The 18,708-nt window shown below is 38.8% G+C and overlaps 1 protein-coding gene and 1 pseudogene across 6 annotated transcripts in view; both read left to right on the forward strand.

Annotated features, from left to right (window-relative positions):
• Positions 1 to 1,188: 1,188 nt before the first annotated feature.
• SMAD5 (SMAD family member 5) overlaps positions 1,189 to 18,708 on the forward strand; it is a 76,144-nt gene continuing 58,624 nt past the window's right edge. Inside the window, exons 1-2 of one of the 6 annotated variants that reach the window (XM_066272538.1) lie at positions 1,192 to 1,388; positions 5,492 to 5,625. The gene's annotated coding sequence lies outside the window, so the exon portion shown is untranslated. The other 5 variants (XM_066272539.1, XM_066272541.1, XM_066272543.1 and 2 more) reach the window with 5 other exon arrangements.
• Positions 16,316 to 17,549, forward strand: LOC136335918 (zinc finger CCHC-type and RNA-binding motif-containing protein 1-like; annotated as a pseudogene).

Below are 18,708 nucleotides of genomic sequence, written 5' to 3' on the forward strand. Positions count from 1 at the left end.
GCTCAGGCAGTGAAGGTGGCGATAGAATGAAGACAAATGGTCAGATTAGGGATATATTTTGAAGGTAGATTTCAGGGGATTTGGTGATGGATTTAGATTCAGGTACAGGAGGATTAAAAAATGACTCAAACTTTTAAAAAACTTAGATAAAAAAAAACCCTATAGTGGAATATTGGAAAATTGATATTGAACTTTAAAAATAAAAACAATTATTTAAAAGTTTTTCTTCACTAGTACTCTCCAAATTGGGTCCCCTAGGTGGTACTACTCTATCATACTCTGGGACGTGCTGACAGTTTTGGGAAATTGAAGGGGGAAAGCATCGAGAAGAATCCCAGTTACTACGAAGATACTTGACCCTTGCCCCAGGTGAAGGAATGGAGTGCTATCAGCCTATGGATGGCTTTGCACTTCGGTGGCCCCACCTGTCTAAGGGCTGGGTCCCCACAGGATCGCTCCTGCCCCCAGGAGGTGGAGCGGTTGTGTATTGAGCTACGGAGGTTGGTCTCCAAGTACTTCGGAGGGACTCCTAGGTGGGCATTCGCTACATTTCCATGTGCCTGCTAGGGCGGGGGATAGGAGAGGCTCCAAGATTTCCATGTAGGAGGGGGTTAAGAAGCTTTAAGAATGGCCTGACCTGTGGTGGCGCAGTGGATAAAGCGTCGACCTGGAAATGAAACCCTGGGCCGGTTCGAAACCCTGGGCTTGCCTGGTCAAGGCACATATGGGAGTTGATGCTTCCAGCTCCTCCCCCCTGTCTCTCTCTCCTCTCTCTCTGTCTCTCTCTCTCTCCTCTCTAAAATGAATAAATAAAAATTAAAAAAAAAAAAAAGCTTTAAGAAGACACTCAGAAGCTGGTTTTGAAGCTATTTTTTCACAGAAAGACATATTACTCAGATTTATATTACAAGTCAATAAAAGTAGCAAAGTTGTATCTGATGACATCTTTATTTGCATTTTACATATCGCTGAGAAAAGCTCCAGTTGTTCATGTCGAGGACAATTATTTTATTTTCTTGTAAAATAGGTTGATTTGGTCAGTGGCTAACGTGGTGGTAGGAGCTGGCCGACTCTCAGTCCCGGGCCTGGCCCCAGAGGCAAGAAGCCTCAGGCTGATCCGAAACCAAGATTTGCCTGCGCGGAGCAGAGCGCGGAGCTTCCTCCCCGTAGCGGGGCAAGGCGGCCCTGCCCACCGCCCCGCTGCGGTCATTCGAGGCTGGCGCGCATGCGCCGACCCCAGCGGGGGAGTCCTGCGCTCTTTCCCTCCCTCATCCGGGTCCTGGGCGAGCGGGCGCCGTGCGCGTGTCCCGCAGCGGAGCTGCTAATAAAGTTGCACTGAGGGGAAGCACAGCGAAGGCGCCGGGAGAGTGAGTCCAGCCGGCCGGAGAGTGAGTGTGGGGCCCCGGGGCGGGCCGGCGAGCGAGCGGGAGCGGGGTCTGCAGGCTCACCCTCCAGACCTAGAGGCTGGACTTGGGCCGAGGCGGGGGCGTTCGGCCGCGGACGAAGCGGAAACCACCCGGGCCTGCGACGCGGGAGGTAGGCCGAGTCTGGGCCTGCTGGGGTCCAGGCGGGCGGCCGTCCGGCCGCAGAGGCCTCTCCTGCGGCCGGTGGCGTCTTGAGGCGGGGCCGAGGCTGGTCCTTGTCCCTGCGCCGCCGTTACCGCCGGGTCTGTCGAGGGAGGCATTCGGGACGCCCTCGAGGGGGCCTCTGGCCCCGCTTCTGTTTAGAGGGTCGGTGTATTCCTCCTCATTAAGCACCACCCTCAATACACACCCCTGGTCGATTGCCTGGTCAGCCACCCTGCAAAGCTGTCCAATGGCTTGATGAATCCGTGCCGCCGTCCCTTTGTGTTTCAAAGATAAGGATCCACGCTTATCGGTGGGAATTACACTCTGGGCAGTTGTGACCTGCTTCTGCACTCGGCTGGGTGTTAGACCGGGTTTCTGCCACTTGCCGTGCCAGTTTTCTCCGCTGCAGAGATTTCTTCTGCTTCGTGTGAAACTTCTGCACAGCTGCTAGCAGGATGCCAAGCAGTGTGTTTGTCTTCGTCGTATTCAGTCCCTGCCTGGATCCTTCACTTCACTATCAATACTCGAGATCCATATTTCGGTCGCCCCCCACCCACCGACCCACCAGCCCCCCTTTCGTTCTCTTCTCCTTGCAGCTTTTGTTATTACGTGGAGTTTGGAGCCTAAGCTTTGAAAACTCCCATGTGGCGCCCGTCTTAAGCTGGAGCATGCTCAGTAGCCAAAACAGATTTTGGTTGCAAAAAGAACTGGGACGAGGACAGTCGGGTATTTGGACGTTTGCCCGCTTCCTCACAAAATGTTCCAATTCTAGTTTTGATGGCATTGGAGTGGAGCTGTAGGCCAGCCCGGAGGTGAGGAATGCCTGAACACCCTGGGTCAGATCTCTTATCTTTCTTGATTGTAGAGACATTGTTTCCTGACCAGCTGGAGGTCTAGAGAAGGGGGAAAAAGCAGTTCTTGCCGCTTGTGCGTTGAAATGGGTGTGGTACTAACTATATCTTGTTTACCCTATATTTCTATGGAAAATGTTTTCAAGGCTGGTTAGGTTTGTCACATCGTGCCTGTTGCCTAGTGCTACCGAAAGTGTTCTTATCTAGCAAAGACTGGATAGGTGGAGGTTGTGGCTTAGCCTTATGCAGTTGAGAGGAAAGGGTACTTGAATCGCTGTTTTTGAAAAATTTTTTTAAAATTCTATTAAAAAAAAATAGAGTACTTGAATTTCCTTGGAGTACCCAAATTGCCCAGAGTGAATTAGTTTTTAATGTTAATTTGAAAGCCAAAAGGTTGAAAACCTTAGTCCGAGTGGATACAGAAACATCCAAGTAATGTAGTATAAAATTTCTGCTAGATACCAGTGCTAGTATCTGTTTGGAAAAAACAATACTCTATTGGTCCCAATAATGTTATGAAATTAGTGGGTTCCATATTAAGTAAGGAATTATTTTTAGATCTGAACAAATTATCTTCCTCCCTCCCTCCCTCCCTTTTCCTTTCTTTCCTCTTTTGTTAACTCTTTTTCCTCTAAGATGAACCAGGAGATTACAAGAATACAAAACAACTCATAAGAGACAAGTTTTGTTAATATAACCATCATAAAAGTGGTACATATTTTGTTTCAATTTTTTTATTTAATTTTTGTTTGTGATTGCATAACATCCTCCTTTTCCTCCCTCTGCATTGCTGCTCCCTCAATGTGTCCTTCCTTTTCACACAACTGCTGTTATGGCATAAACTAGACTCATTTATCTTTGTGACAAAAATCCATTCATCATTTATGCTTCTATTTATTTCAAATCATAGCCGAAATAGGCAGTAAAAGTTAGTTGAAACTACTCAACTGACTTTCCTCTTAAATTTTAACTGCATCCATGATATGATCTAGTTAAAAGGTAGAAGAGAGCAGGGAACTGGAAAAAAAAAGAATAAAATATTTTTGTAGAATCTGTGTAGGCTTGGTGGTATTATCTACATGTCTGGTTCACTATGGTAGGCGCCACAGAAATGGGTAGATTGATGTGTGCTGCATTTCTTTTCCCTCTGGCAAAGTCAGCTATTAATTTCAGTGGGAGACAGTGGCAGAATGTTGTCACTAATGAGGTTTGAATCAGATTGTTGTTTACTGTTTGTTATGTAACATGGTGCTGGGAGTATTTACTACAAGTTGCCTTCTGTTGCAAGGTAGAGGCAGTAAGTTCTTTGCTCACCGTCTTCACTGGTTTTTAATTCTTGGCTGAACCTAAAGGCACATTAGACTATAACCATAATTATACCTGGGCAGCCTCTCTTTCCTATTTTCATCATGAACCCAAACATTATGATTTGCAGTGATGATATTTTTTGTCCTTTGTGTTACACAGGGGCAATATGTTTTTTCTCTCCACTGAAAACAAATTTGTAACTTGGTCAAATCAAGGATACTGGCTTCTTAGTCTTTTGAAGATTAGGCAGTAAAATACCAGTTTTCATTTCTTAGTAACTTAAATTGAAAATTCTGTTTTCACACAAATTGTTTGATTGTGTTTTATGTAAATTTTAATGTTATGAGGTTTGTAGAGTCTTTGAATTAAGAAAGCCCTTTTTGTTTATAACTTATCAGTGTTTATTATTACCAGATGTATATGTTGGTTTAGGCAGTAAGCCACAAGTTTGGGTGAATTTCAGAGAGCTGCCTTGAGTACACTTTAGGACAGTGGTCCCCAACCTTTTTTGGGCCACAGACTGGTTTAATGTCAGAAAATATTTTCTCGGATTGGCCTTTAGGGTAGGATGGATAAATGTATCACGTGACCGAGACAAGCATCAAGAGTGAGTCTTAGACGAATGTAACAGGGAATCTGGTCATTTTTTAAAAATAAAACATCGTTCAGATTTAAATATAAATAAAACAGAAATAATATAAGTTATTTATTCTTTCTCTGCGTATTGGTGTCAAATGGCCCATGGACCCGTACCTGTCCGTGGCCCCGGGGTTGGGGACCACTGCTTTAGGATATACCTTGTCTTTATTCTCCTAGTTTATCCCCGTTTTCCATGTTCTCTTCTAGAATTTCTCTCTCCCTCTCTCCCTCTCTCCCCCTCCTTCCTTCTTACTGTCCCTCATTCCCTCTTTCCCTTTCTACCTTTCTCTCCATACCTAGCACAAAGAAGCCAAATAGTATTCTTCAAATGTTACAGGCATCTTATATATTAAGGGTTTGCTAGTGTACTCACAAGGTCAAAGACACAGGAGATTTCCTTTTATGAGGGACAGAAGCAGCCTAAGGGATGATTCTTATCTCCACCAGCCTGAATATTATAGAGAAAAGAGTATCTGGACTCAAGAAGGCTACACAGAGATGGGGTACTTTCCCATCAAGGAATGTGATGCGTGATCCCAGAAAGCCTATTCATGTCTCTTTACACCTTTGTGTTCCACTTTCAAAGTTAATGTTGTTATTGAAAATTTTAATTTTAGATTATTGTGTTCATTGCCATTGTCTAAAACTCTGAATCTGAGAGGTCTGTTTACTAGTTGGAGAGTTAAGACAGAAAATTCTTTTTGAAGAACTGCTAAAAACTGAGTTGTTGTTAGGACCAACCAATTTCCCAATCTCACAGGTTACTTTCATATTCTACCAGTCTGTATCATTTTACAACTATGAAAAAATGGGTAATTACAGAGTTAATTAGATTTTTCATGAATAATTAGTTAGTTTTGGGCTCTTTGGTTTTGATATAGTTTTGCCTTTGTCAGCTGGTGGGAAGATTTTTGGCCCCATTCTGGTAGAGAGGTGGTTTCGGTGACTTTTCTTTCTGCTTTCACTGTGTTCCTAACTTGGTTGTGATAGGATTTTAGAAGAAGGAATTTATTATTTATTTTTTGTTGAATTTATTGGGGTGACATTAGTTAATAAAATTATATAGGTTTCAGGTGTACAATTCTTTTATTTTAAATAAATTTTTTTTTAATTTATTCATTTTAGAGAGGAGAGAGAGAGAAGTGGGGGAGGAGCAGGAAGCATCAACTCCCATATGTGCCTTGACTAGGCAAGCCCAGGGTTTTGAACTGGTGACCTCAGCGTTCCAGGTCGACTCTTTATCCACGGCGCCACCACAGGTCAGGCTTATTCTTTAAAACATAATATTGTATCGTGTGTTCTCCACCCCAGGTCAAGTCTCCTTCCATCACTACTTACCTTCCTTACCCTCTCCTAACTACCCCAACCAGCTTTCCTTCTGGTAATCACCATACTGTTGTCTACAAATGTTTTTGTTTTTTTCCTTAACACCATACCTTTTCACTCATCCGCATGAAGACCCTCTTCTCTGACTCTTGTCGGTCTGTTCTTTGTATCTGTGAGTCTGCTTCTATTTTGTTTATTAGTTGACTTTGTTCATTAGATTCCACATATAAATGAAATAATATGGTATTTCTCTTTCTCTGATTGGCTTGTTTCACTTAGCATAATACTGTGCAGGTTCATCCATGCTGTTGTAAAAGGTAAGATTTTCTTTTTTTATGACCAAGTAATCTATTGTGTAAATGTACCATAGCTTTTTTATCCACTCATCTACTGATGGGCATTTGGGCTCCTTCCAAATCTTGGCTATTGTAAATAATGCTGCAGTGAACATAGAGGTGCCTATATTCTTTCAAATTAGTGTTTTGGGCTTCTTCATATGTATTCCCAGAAGTAGAATCGCAGGGTCATAAGGCAGTTCCATTTTTAATTTTTTGAGAAAATCCCACACTGTTTTCCACAATGGCTGCAGCAGTCTGCATTCCCACCAGCAGTACACCAGGGTTCCCTCTTCTCCACATCCTCGCCAGCATTTGTTGTTTGCTGATTTATTGATGATAGACATCTGATTTCTTTGAAAAAGTGTCTATTCAGGTCCTTTGCCCATTTTTTGTTTTTTGGTGTCATATTTGGATATCAACCCCTTATCAGATGTATCATTGGTGAGTATATTCTCCCATTCAGTGGTTGTCTTTCCATTTTGTTGATGGTTTCCTTTGCTGTGCAAAAACTTTTTAGCGTGATGTAGTTCCATTTATTGATTTTTTTCTTTTGTTTCCCTTGCCTGAGGAGATAGAATAGAAAAAATATTGCTATGAGAAATGTTTGAGATTTTACTACCTATGTTTTCTTCTAGGATTTTTATGGTTTTGAATCTAACATTTAAAATTTTAATCTATTTTGAGTTTATTCTTGTGTATGGTGTAAGAAGATGGTCTGATTTCATTTTTTTTTGCATTATCTGTCCAATTTTCCAACACCATGTACTGAGTTGACTGTCTTTATCCCTAGGTATGCTATTGCCTCCTTTGTCAAATATTAACTGACCATCAAGTCATTGGTGAATTTTTGGGCTCTTTACTCTGTTCTATTGATGTGTATGTCTGCTTTTATGCCAGTACCATGCTGTTTTGATTATTGTGGCCTTCTAGTATAGTTTGACATCAGGTAGTGTGGTTTCTTCAGTTTTGTTGTTTCTCAAGACTGCTGTGGCTATTTGGGTCTTTTGTGGCTTCATATAAATTTTTGGAGTATTTGTTCTAGTTCTGTGAAATATGCCTGTTGATATTTTGATAGGAATTGTGTGGAACCTAAAGATTGCTTTGGGTAGTATAGACATTTTAATGATGCTCATTCTTCCTCTTCATGAACATGGTATATGCTTCTACTCATTTGTATTTTTTTAAATTTCTTTATTCAGTGTCTTATAATTTTCCAAGTACAGGTCTTTTACATTCTTGGTTAAATTTATCTATGGCTAGGGGTTTTTTTTGTTTGTTTGTTTTTTTATACAATTGTAAATGGGATTGTTTTCTTGGATTCCCTTCCTTATTTTTCATTATTGGTGTATAGAAATGCAGCTGCTTTCTGGATATTTATTTTGTATCCTGCTACTTCACTGAGTTCATTTATCAGTTCTGGTTGTTTTTTGGTGGAATCTTTAGGGTTCTCTATATACAATATCATGTCATCTGCAAATAATGACAGTTTACTTCTTCCTTTCCAATTTGGATGCTTTTTTCTTCTTGTCTGTTTGCTGTGTCTAGGACTTCTAGTATTATGTTGAATAAGAGTCATGAAACTGGGAATTTCTGTTCTGTTTTCGATCTTAAGGGAAATGCTTTAGTTTTTGACCAGTGAGTATGATATTGGCTGAGGGTTTGTCATATATGACCTTTACTACATTGATGTATATTTCCTCTATTTACACTTTTCTGAGCGTTTTTTTTAAAATAGGTGCTGGATTTTATCAAATGCTTTTTTTGCATCTATTGATATGATCATGTGATTTTTATTCTTCATTTTGTTTATGTGGTATATCAGATATATTGATTTGCAGATATTGTACCAACCTTGCATCCCAGGAATAAATCCCACTTTATCATGGTGTGTGATATTTTTAATGTATTGCTGGATCGGTTTGCTAATATTCTGTTGAGGATTTTAACATCTGTGTTCATCAGGGATATTGGCCTATAGTTCTCTTTGTAGTGTCTTTATTTGGTTTGGAATTAGCATAATGCTGGCCTTGTAAAATGAGCTTGGGAGTCTTCCCTCCTCTTGAATTTTTTGTAATAGTTTGAGAAGGATACCTAATCTATTCTTTTTTGAATGTTTGGTAAAATTCACCTGTGAAGCCATCTGGTCTAGGACTTTTGTTTGTTGGGAGTTTTTTTTTTATTACTGCTTCAATTTCACTGGTTGTAATCTGTCTATTCAGATTCTCTGATCTCCCTGATTCAGTTTTGGAAGAATGTATGTTTCTAGGAATTTATTCATTTCATCCAGATTGTCCAATTTGTTGGCATATAGTTGTTTGTAATATTTTCTTAAAATGCTTTGTATTTTTTTGGTGTCTGTTACTTCCCCCTTTTCATCTCTGATTTAATTTATTTGAGTCCTCTCTTTTTTCTTGTTGAGTCTGGTTAAAGGTTTATCTTTTCAAAGAACTAGTTCTTGGTTTTACTGATCTTTGAGGGTTTTTTTAAGACTGTTTTGTTTATTTATGTCCTGATCTTAAGGAATTTTTTATTAGACAGTTCTATGTGTGCACTACTATAATTGTTATTCACTTTAGTAAGCTATTTGTTAAAGTACATTTTGTAAACAAGTTTTTCTTGAATTCTTTGGTATACCAGTCTCTGCCTATAACATGTAAATAATTTATGGACTGGTGTACTTTGTAGAAACTTGGAAATGGTTTGATCTATTGTTAGATTTTAGCTGGATTTTTTCTTTTGATTTTTGAATATGTTATTTTGTTATTACTGAAAATAATAGGAAAAAACTGGTTTCACCTTCCCACCTTTCTCTGAGCATAGTAACTAGAGTTCTGGGAAGTCTCACACTTTTCAGATTTAACTATAATCTTAGAATGTGTCTGATGCTTTTCAAGGCAAGTTTTGTTTTGTTCCATTTTGTTTTCATGATGTGTTAGGATCTGCCTAGCATTTCTCTGGTAGGTTGTATAACTTGAGATCTAGTTATTCTGGTTTGTGTGTTCCCAGGAAATGGGGGCACTGCAGAAATAGCTCAAAGCTAGCCTTTCATTTTCTTTCCCTTTAGATATCTTTCTGCCCACTTACATGCCTGCCTGCTTAGTTCACTAGCCATTCCTCTCTTTGGAGTTGCAAGTGTAAATTACCGTATGTGAATGCTGCCTAGAGCTGAAAAGGTACCAGAGCCATATTTCCTCCCTTTTCTTCTAAGTAGGTGACTTGAACTATGGGGTACACATGAAGTATCTGGGGAACATCTTCATAAAGCATTGGAATGTATGTTTTGTATAGAAGTTAATACTTTGTGCTCCAGAGACACATGATTTAATGAGTTAGTATTTGCCCTTGATTTTATAATTTAAAGGAATACTATAAAGATTGACCAGCTCTGTGTCTATTCCTGTGCCTACAGGCCTATACAAGTATACTTGAATACATCTGGTAGTAATGTAGGGAACCTTGCAGACTCTGTGGGGGTGAGTGATACATCTAGATCAGGCTCTGCTTAATTAGAGGACTTAGAAGAGCAGGTGAAGTTTAAAGAGTGATTAAAAACTGGGGAACAAAAGTCTGGATGTGGGAGATAAAAAAGTATAGGCTTGTGTGGGCACAAAGTGAGACTAGGCATGAAGATTATGCTGTGAAAAGTGTCAGGGACCATGATTTCAGCTCCTGAGTGGTGTTGAATTGTTTCTCTTCACTATAAGAACTTTTGATATCTTTGGAAATTGGGATTTAAGTGTTTCTCAAGGAAAATAGTTTTGATGCTCATGTGATTGTACCACCTCTTCCTTATAGATGTTTCTATAAGGGGTAGGATTTCTGAATCAAGGAGAGCTTGTGGGTAAACTTGCTCTTGGTTTCTTTATCTTCTCTGCCTACAGCATGGTTGTGGCTTATATGTTTGTTGTAATTGTAGACCTGGGTCTAGGATTGGTTTGACAATGGTGGGTGGGGGTGTCTTCTCTTGTTGATACTTGGGGACTACTATTGATGTTAGAACCACAATGGTCAGATATTTTTAAAGTTTTACCCCATCAATCACAAAAAATTCACTCTTGGATGTGGTACATAGGCAAGTGATTTTTCTTCCATTGTAGGTGATTATAAGGGCTTTGTTTCTCAAACCTGCTATATAGCCTGGGACTCTTGTTTAAATGTGGGAGATAGGACCCTACTTTTAAACCTAATGAATCTGAATTTTGTGGTTGAGAGGAACTGTTTTTTTTGAAACCTCATTCTGTAATTCATTTCTACAGGTTTGGCTGAGATGATAGTGGGTTGTGACTCATATAGGTATTTATTTGCATGGGCTGATGTGCTCAGAGATTTGTTTTGGCTAACAGTGTTGGGTGAGATTTTTGGATTGGTTTGCTTGTCTCTTATTTTGGATTGTGAAACAATTAGATACGGAAGCAGAAAGTGAAGTAGCTGTTGCTGTGAATTTACCTCTGAATTCCAAGCACCCTATTGAAAATTTCACCTCTCCCACAGCATGCCACATCTACCGTCCTCTGCTTCATTTTTCCCCATAGTGCTTTTCACCTCACAAACTGTATTATGTCACTTTTTTTATTGTATCCTCTCTCTCTCCCTGCACTGTAAGATACAGGATGAAAAGGGTTTTGGTCTCCTTTATGTACTTCTGTAGTCCCAGTTCCTAGAATGCTACCTCAATAAATGTACTTTTGAATGTTTAGCAACTTCTCTGAATATACTTAAGACTGCTTCTTAAAGATTGCATTCACTATAGTAGGAGAGACAAAAAAACAAGCAAACCAACAGAAATTACAACTTGGTTAATAGAGTGGAGGAGATGAGCGTAGTATTTATATGGGGTTATGGGTTAGGAAGATAGCTAACATTGAAGCCTGAATGATGGGGAGCTAAAGATTAGTGGCTGGAGCATAAGGAGAGTGGTCCAGGCAGAGAATGGCATTTGTACCAGCTCTGAGTACAAAAGACATTTCCATGCAGAAGAGAAATGTTTTGGAATAATTAATTCTTACTAATATTTATTTGGAGCAGAAAGTTTCCAAATAATTTTTCTTAAATGTCAGCTTCTAAACATTCTAAATATAATGAGAATTCTATTGAAATATGAATGAATGACTCTTGTAATGTAAACCCTCTTTAGTAAGTATTTTAATTTGGCTGAGGTACAGCTACACTTTCGTTTTAAATTTGTTTTTCCTCTGACTGCAAAAAATACATGTTTATTTTAAGAAGTGCAGAATTGTATGCAATAGAAAGTGAAAAGTAACCCTTCCCCTGCGCCACCCCCACTGCTACTATCTTTTCAGAGCTCTTTCTCCAGATTCTCTTTTCACTTATTAAACAGTTACTGAGCATGTGTATCACTAGGTTTGCAATGATGAGTGAAATAAGAGTCCTCTCAGTTACATTCTTACAGAATTGGGGCTGGACAGATAAATGTAAAGATACAGGTATGTTAAGTGCTACAAAATAGAGGTACCTGATGCAGTGAGAGTGTATAATAGAGGAATTTCACTCTCTGAAGAAGGGACACATAGGATATGTTTGTGTGAGTATATATGTTTTGTAATGTGAGTCTTTTGAGATGCATGTTATCTCTAAATTTTATAAGGTTTTCATTTATGGCCAGGGTACTGCTGTATTTCTTTGCATTTCCAAGGTTCTGTACTGCATTATTGTTCCAATTAATAGTGGTACGTAATTTTTTCAGAAGAATTCAGGAAACCTAACAGCAATTTCTAAATTTTACTGTACTCCCAGCTTTTTTTCTAGCTGAGGGTCATTTCATCAGGTCTTCATAAAACAAAGGTAAACTTAAAAGGCCAAGATAAGAGCAGGTAGTGGGTTCATAGTTTTCTTAAATTCCTCCAGGTTCTGATGAGGGAAGTGGCATATATTCCTATATGTTCAATTACTGGCCTTCTGGGCTTGCTGTACATATTTTTTACTCTAGTTTGATGCTCTGTCTCTGTTGGCTATCATAAGGAAGTAAATCTAGAGTGAAACTAAGTGATGTGCTAAACAGTATATGAAGCTCTCATTGCACCTTCTCCTTTTTTCCTCATTATTCTTCAAGATCTTTGAGATTGCAGATAGCATCCTTTAGGCCTGAGTTTTTAGCACAGAGTATTCGTGGCTTATTAGGTACTCAGTAAATTTTGAATAAATCAAATATCTACTCACATAGATTTAACTCTCATTTCTATTGATTGATCTGTTGCTATGATCCCCCAAATCTATATATTCTTTTCCCCCCATTGATCTTTAATTTCACATCTGCTTGGAGTTGCTTCAGTGCTTGCTTCCTTATACCCTTCCACCATCATCTTCTTGCCTCATTTTGACTTTTACTAGAATTCCCCTTTTTAGGTCATTGGTATCTTGATTCTTTTAGCTTTGAATCTTCACCTTTTTTTTTTTTTTGCCCCTGTTTCTATTCTAGATGGCACCAGGTCCTATTGATTATTTGTAATGTCTCTCATATCTCTCTCTTATCTTTATCTCTACTAATCATCATGACCTTGGTCTGTGTTCCACTGCCTTTGTGTGTCTTTCTTTCACAGGTGGGATTACTTCCATGTTTTCCATCTTCTATCTCTGTCCCCCCACTCCCACCCCTCCTTAAGTCTCTTACTTGATCTTGTGCTGTGGCCATATTTTGTCTTCTTTAGATATCTCTTTGAACATACCTTTCTGTCTAGGTAGAACTCTACACTGCACATAGGATTACTTCCAGTGACCTGACTCCTTAGCCTTGAATAAAACATTCCCTGTTTGGCATTTATTCTGTGGTGTTGTCTTAACCTTTTATTTTACAAACTGGCTAATTGTCTCCTTCCAATTTCTCTTGCTTCACTTGGCTTAAATGATACGTACTTGGGTTTCCTTGCTATTGTCCTTTATTAACAACTGGACTGTGAATTATAGATGGTCATACTCCTATTTGGATCTTGTAGTAGTCATTCCCAAAATTTGTGCTAATACAATGGGCATGTACCCACACTTCTTCCTTACGGCTTTTTATTCACATAGGTGCAGTGTATATGTATGTTTGGGGGAGACGGGGCCTGTCAGAGCTTGGATTTCTGTATACTTGCTGAGCTCTCCACTTTTTGTCACTAGTCATTTACAACATAGTTAATGCTTCTTAAACAATCTTATTATTCACAAGTATATAATCTTGTTACCTTATCCTCTCCTGTTTTCCAGTTATATTGGGATAATTCTTCTTCCTTTCTGTTCTATTTATGGCCCCTCTAGATAGATCTAAGTATGATAGTATTTGATCACTAGATTTAATGTTATTCACTCAGACTGCAACATTATAGTTGACTGACTCACTTTACATTGATTGTCTGATGTATTTTCTAATGGGATTTTAGATTTGGGGAGGATTCTCTGGTTTTTAAGCTGTGAATAGAAATTTCCTAAAAGATACCTTGGGCACTGTTCAGTTTCATTTGTATTTTTTGTTTTATTAACTTCCTGGTTAGCCTATTACACATTGTTGTAACAAGACTTGGCTTTTAAAGAAAAGGCTCAATTTGACATTCAGGGTTTTTTGTTTGTTTTTTACATTTTGAAAGGTTGGGTTAGTATAGTCTTAGAGCAAAAAAGAGAAAATAGAATTAGTCTGCTATCACTAATTATGCTATTGAAATAAGGCTTCAGTATTTATAAGTACTAGTAACATTACAGTTGTTCCTTTAGAAGGTTTATTGCAAAAGAAAATAATTCCATGATTTAAGTTTCTTGAAATCTACTGATATTTTGGTTTTGTTAAGAACTAAATATGTCATCTTTAAAAAATAATAATACACATATATTATTCCCAATGGTGTACTTCAGGATAGCTTTAATGTGTTGGTGACCCAGGATGAGGGTGGCAGGGGCACAAATAGGAATTCGCTCATATCTGGGCTGTCACGTATATCTTCCCTTCAACGTGATAGGAACTCCGAGGTAAGAAACCCGGAGCACATGTAAGTACTAAAGGTACATATTGTGTACTTTGTGCTAGTTGGGTCCTTTGGGAGATAGAATAAAAGTGCATTTTTGTTGGTTTATACATCATTAGATAGTAGCCAGCCTTCTCCAAAACGAGCACTGAGGAATGTGGAAGAAGCTATGAGTAATGTAGAAAGAGGAGGCAAGAAATGAGGGCAGTCAAAGGCATGGGAACAAACGAGAAAGGACAGCAGGAGGTGATGGTGATCCTAAAGGACTTTGGGAGAGGAGAAAATAAAGCTGCAATTTTTTTTACCTCATAACATCTCTGAGTTAATTGTTTTATCTCATTTAATTCTCAGAACTGATATTCACTACATAAAATAGGAAAAATGGAGATTTAGGTGTGTTAGATCCTGAATTTGAACCCAAGTTTATTAGAATACAAATCTGGTGTTTGTGTTAAAATACATATTAATGCCCTGGCCGGTTTGCTCAGTGTGGAGCGTCGGCCTGGCATGTAGAAGTCCCGGGTTCGATTCCCGGCCAGGGCACACAGGAGAAGCGCCCATCTGCTTCTCCACCCCTCCCCCTCTCCTTCCTCTCTGTCTCTCCTCTTCCCCTCCCGCAGCCAAGGCTCCATTGGAGCAAAGATGGCCCGGGTGCTGGGGATGGCTCCTTGGCCTCTGCCCCAGGTGCTAGAGTGGCTCTGGTCGCAACAGAGCATCGTCCCCTGGTAGGCAGAGCGTCGCCCCCTGGTGGGCATGCTGGGTGGATCCCGGTTGGGCGCATGCGGGAGTCTGTCTGACTGTCTCTCCCCGTTTCCAGCTTCAGAAAAAAAACACACATATTAATATCCTTATTATAGCTTAACCTTATTGTATATTTCTAGCCAGTTCTCCTATTATACACCTATGCTCCAGCAAACTAAACTGTGGTATTTCTTCATCCTGGTGGATAAACACTCTACTTTTCTGTTTTTACTCACAATAGCTTTTCTGCCTAAGATATAGCTACCTCATGCTGCTGTCCTCTCTACTCCCTCAAAGGGCCCTCTCCTGAAATTTTTTTAGCACTCTAAATTGTGGATGGGTACAGGCACATCTTAGTTGTTTATTAATTTGTAACTTTTTAAAGTTAAGGTCTGGACCTGAATTATCTTTTAACCCTTATAGCATCTAGCTTAGTGGTTTGCTATTTTTAGGTATACTCAGTAAATATGTTTTATATAAATAAGACTATGCTTGAGGATAAGTTTGGTACTGATTATGTATATGTATATATTTGTACACACATACATGTTAATGCATGTATTTGTACAAGTGTACATTTTAATGTGTATTTGTACAAATGTACATGTTAATATTTATATTTATTAATAAAAATGCTTCAGTAGGACGTGAAAACATTGTAGGAAGGGAGAACAGAGGACCAAATTTAATTGCCTAGCATCCTGTAACCTCTAAAGACTGGAGTTACAGAATATAGCCTTTTGAAGATTTTCTATATTACTAGGATAAGTTGAGAGATAGTATAGAAAAATATTATGGATAGTCACACAATTAGCTGATTAAATTAGGATGGGCATTCTCAGTGTTTCTAAATTCATTTTATTTAGTGAAAGGCAAAGGTGCATGAGTAATTGAACCAACTTTTCAATGAGAGACTTAAGATTAAACCTTTTGGTTACTAGAAAACCTAATCAATGCTCTTATTTTAAGTGAGAGGAGAGATAGAGAGACTCCTACATGCACCCTGACTGGTATCCACCCAGCAACCCCCATCTGGGGCTGATGCTCAAATCACCTGAGCTATCCTCAGCACCCCTGGGAAGAGAGAGAGAGGGAGAGAGGAGGGAGAGAGGGAGAGGGAGAGAAGCAGATGGTCGCTTCTCATGTGTGCCCTGACTGGGGATTGACCTGGGACTTCCATACACCAGGCTGACATGCTCTTTCCACTGAGGCAACTGGCCAGGGTGATATATTCTTATTTTCAAAGGCGTTGTAAGTTCAGTTGGGGTTCATTTTGCATATGCTAATATATGCAAATAAGGATATCATCTTACTCTATTTTTTGTTTATATAATGAGAAATTTTTTCATAACCAAGGACTTTTGTGAAGATAGTGAAATTGATTGCTGTATTCCAAATACTTTTATTTAACTTGTGGACCAAAGTGTTATTTTAAATATGATATATTCTACAGAATAAATTATAGGAGAAAATTGTCTGTCATATGGATACTTTAAAATAGTTTAATTCCCAGTATAAACATTTAATTTTGAAACCTAAATATTAAATATTAAAGTGGATGAGTGAAATATAGTTGGGCTATTAAGAGAATATATATGGAAGCACCCGTGATGCCAAGGCTGCTGCGAGGGGTGAGTAAGAGTTGGGGTTGAGCCCCAGCTGACCCGAGAGCTCAAGCTCTGTGGATCTTCCAGGCCCGCCCCATTTGAAGAAATGAGTGGTGGATTGGCCCCAAGTAAAAGCACAGTGTATGTATCCAACTTGCCCTTTTCCCTGACGAACAATGACTTATACCGGACAACAAAGTTCCTGCAGAGCCTGTCCTGCAGATGGGTCCTAGAGAAAAGCTGGAAGGAATGACATGAATCCTTTCTTCCAAATATTTTCCAAGTATGGCAAAGTTGTCAAGGTTACTATAATGAAAGATAAAGATACCAGGAAGAGTAAAGGTGTTGCATTTATTTTATTTTTGGATAAAGACTCTGCACAAAACTGTGCCAGGGCAATAAACAACAGTTATTTGGTAGAGTGATAAAAGCAAGCATTGCTATTGACAATGGAAGAGCAGCTGAGTTCATCCAAAGACGAAACTACTTTGATAAATCTAAGTGTTATGAGTGTGGGGAAAGTGGACACTTAAGTTATGCTTGTCCTAAAAATATGCTTGGAGAACGTGAACCTCCAAAGAAGAAAGAGAAAAAGAAAAAACAGAAAATTCCTGAACCAGAAGAAGAAATTGAAGAAGTAGAAGAAAGTGAAGATGAAGGGGAAGATCCTGCTCTTGACAGCCTCAGTCAGGCCATTGCTTTTCAGCAAGCCAAAATTGACGAAGAGCAAAAAAAAAATGGAAACCCAGTTCAGGGAGTCCCTCAACATCGGATGATTCAAGACGCCCAAGGATAAAGAAAAGCACATATTTCAGTGATGAAGAAGAACTTAGTGATTAAAATTATATTTATTATGTAAATATCATTTAAAATTTTGTTTTAATCTTAGAGTACCAACTTCGATTGGGACTAAAGATTACTTTTAGTATTTGAGCATAAGAATACCACATAATTTTTTACTATAAAATAGGATATTAAAAAGAAAATTTTAAAGTACCAGGTATGTCCCAAGTAAAATATCTTGCCTTAGCAGGGTATTAAAAATAAAGATTTGCTGCCCTGGCCAGTTAGCTCAGTTAGTTAGAGCATCATTCCAAGATTGCAGGTTCGATCCAGTCAGGACACATACAAAAATCAACCAATGAAGGCATAAAAAGGTGGAAAAACAAATCAATGTTTCTCTTTCTCTTTCTCTCCCTTCCTCTCTGATATCAATAAAAATAAAATAAAAATAAAAAAAGAATATATATGGCAATTTCTTGTTGTAGTAAATGGAAAGTGCAGAATACCAAGGAGTATCATGGCTTACCCTCAATCATGGCCAGAGGTGGGGGAGACTGTATATAGATGTGAGTATATTTGTGTGTGTGTGTGTATATGTGTGTGTGTGTGTATGGTATATTTTATACACACACACACATATGCGAAGAAAAAAGTATAAGGAAGTAAGAAGTATACAAAATGTTAATGAAGTGATTGTGGTTAAGTATATTTTATAATTAGAAATTTTATATTAAAAATCATTTAAAATACAGTAGTGCATTGTCTCATTTCTGAGATAATTATGTTTTAGTGGTAAGTGTGATAAAAATGTCCTAATGATAATTGAAGCTTTGTAACTAAAAGAAAAGGCTGCCATAATAAATGTAAATTTTTATACAATAATAAATATTAGATAGTATTTTCATACCTACTGACTGACTTAGCTAAACTGAAAGAAGAGTGTGCTAAAATAGATAAGAAATTGATGAGAATATTTTAAGTGGTATAAGAAAATCAACTTGGGCCTGACCAGGCAGTGGCGCAGTGGATACAGTATCAGACTGGGATGCGAAGGACCCAGGTTCAAGACCCTGAGGTCGCCAGCTTGAGTGTGGGTTCATCTGGTTTGAGCAAAGCTCACCAGCTTAGGCCCAAGGTCGCCGGCTTGAGCAAGGGGTCACTCAGTCTGCTGTAGCCCCATGGTCAAGGCACATATGAGAAAGCAAACAATGAACAACTAAGGAGCCGCAACAAAGAATTGATGCTTCTCATCTCTCTCCTTTCCTGTCTGTCTGTCCCTGTCTATCCCTCTCTCTGTCTCTGTAAAAGAAAAAAAGAAAATCAACTTGAAAATGGCATATTGAACTAGATTATGAATTATTCTTGGTCTCTGAAACCGTATAATCTTATTTTAATAACATAATGATTCAAATGTTTTGGAGAAATCAAAGAGATATGAAGAATAATAGAGAAGATCTTTAGGGGAAGAAAATTCTTTGGCAGGAGGCTTTCTTTTAGGAGGCAGTGGGTATAGTGGTTAGAAATGTAGGTTCTGGAGCTGGGCTGCCAGTGGTTCAATTTTTGCCTTTATTTCTTCCTGTCTATGTAAATAAGTA

This window comes from Saccopteryx bilineata, chromosome 4 (genome assembly GCF_036850765.1).
Source record: "Saccopteryx bilineata isolate mSacBil1 chromosome 4, mSacBil1_pri_phased_curated, whole genome shotgun sequence".
Lineage (NCBI taxonomy): Eukaryota > Metazoa > Chordata > Mammalia > Chiroptera > Emballonuridae > Saccopteryx > Saccopteryx bilineata.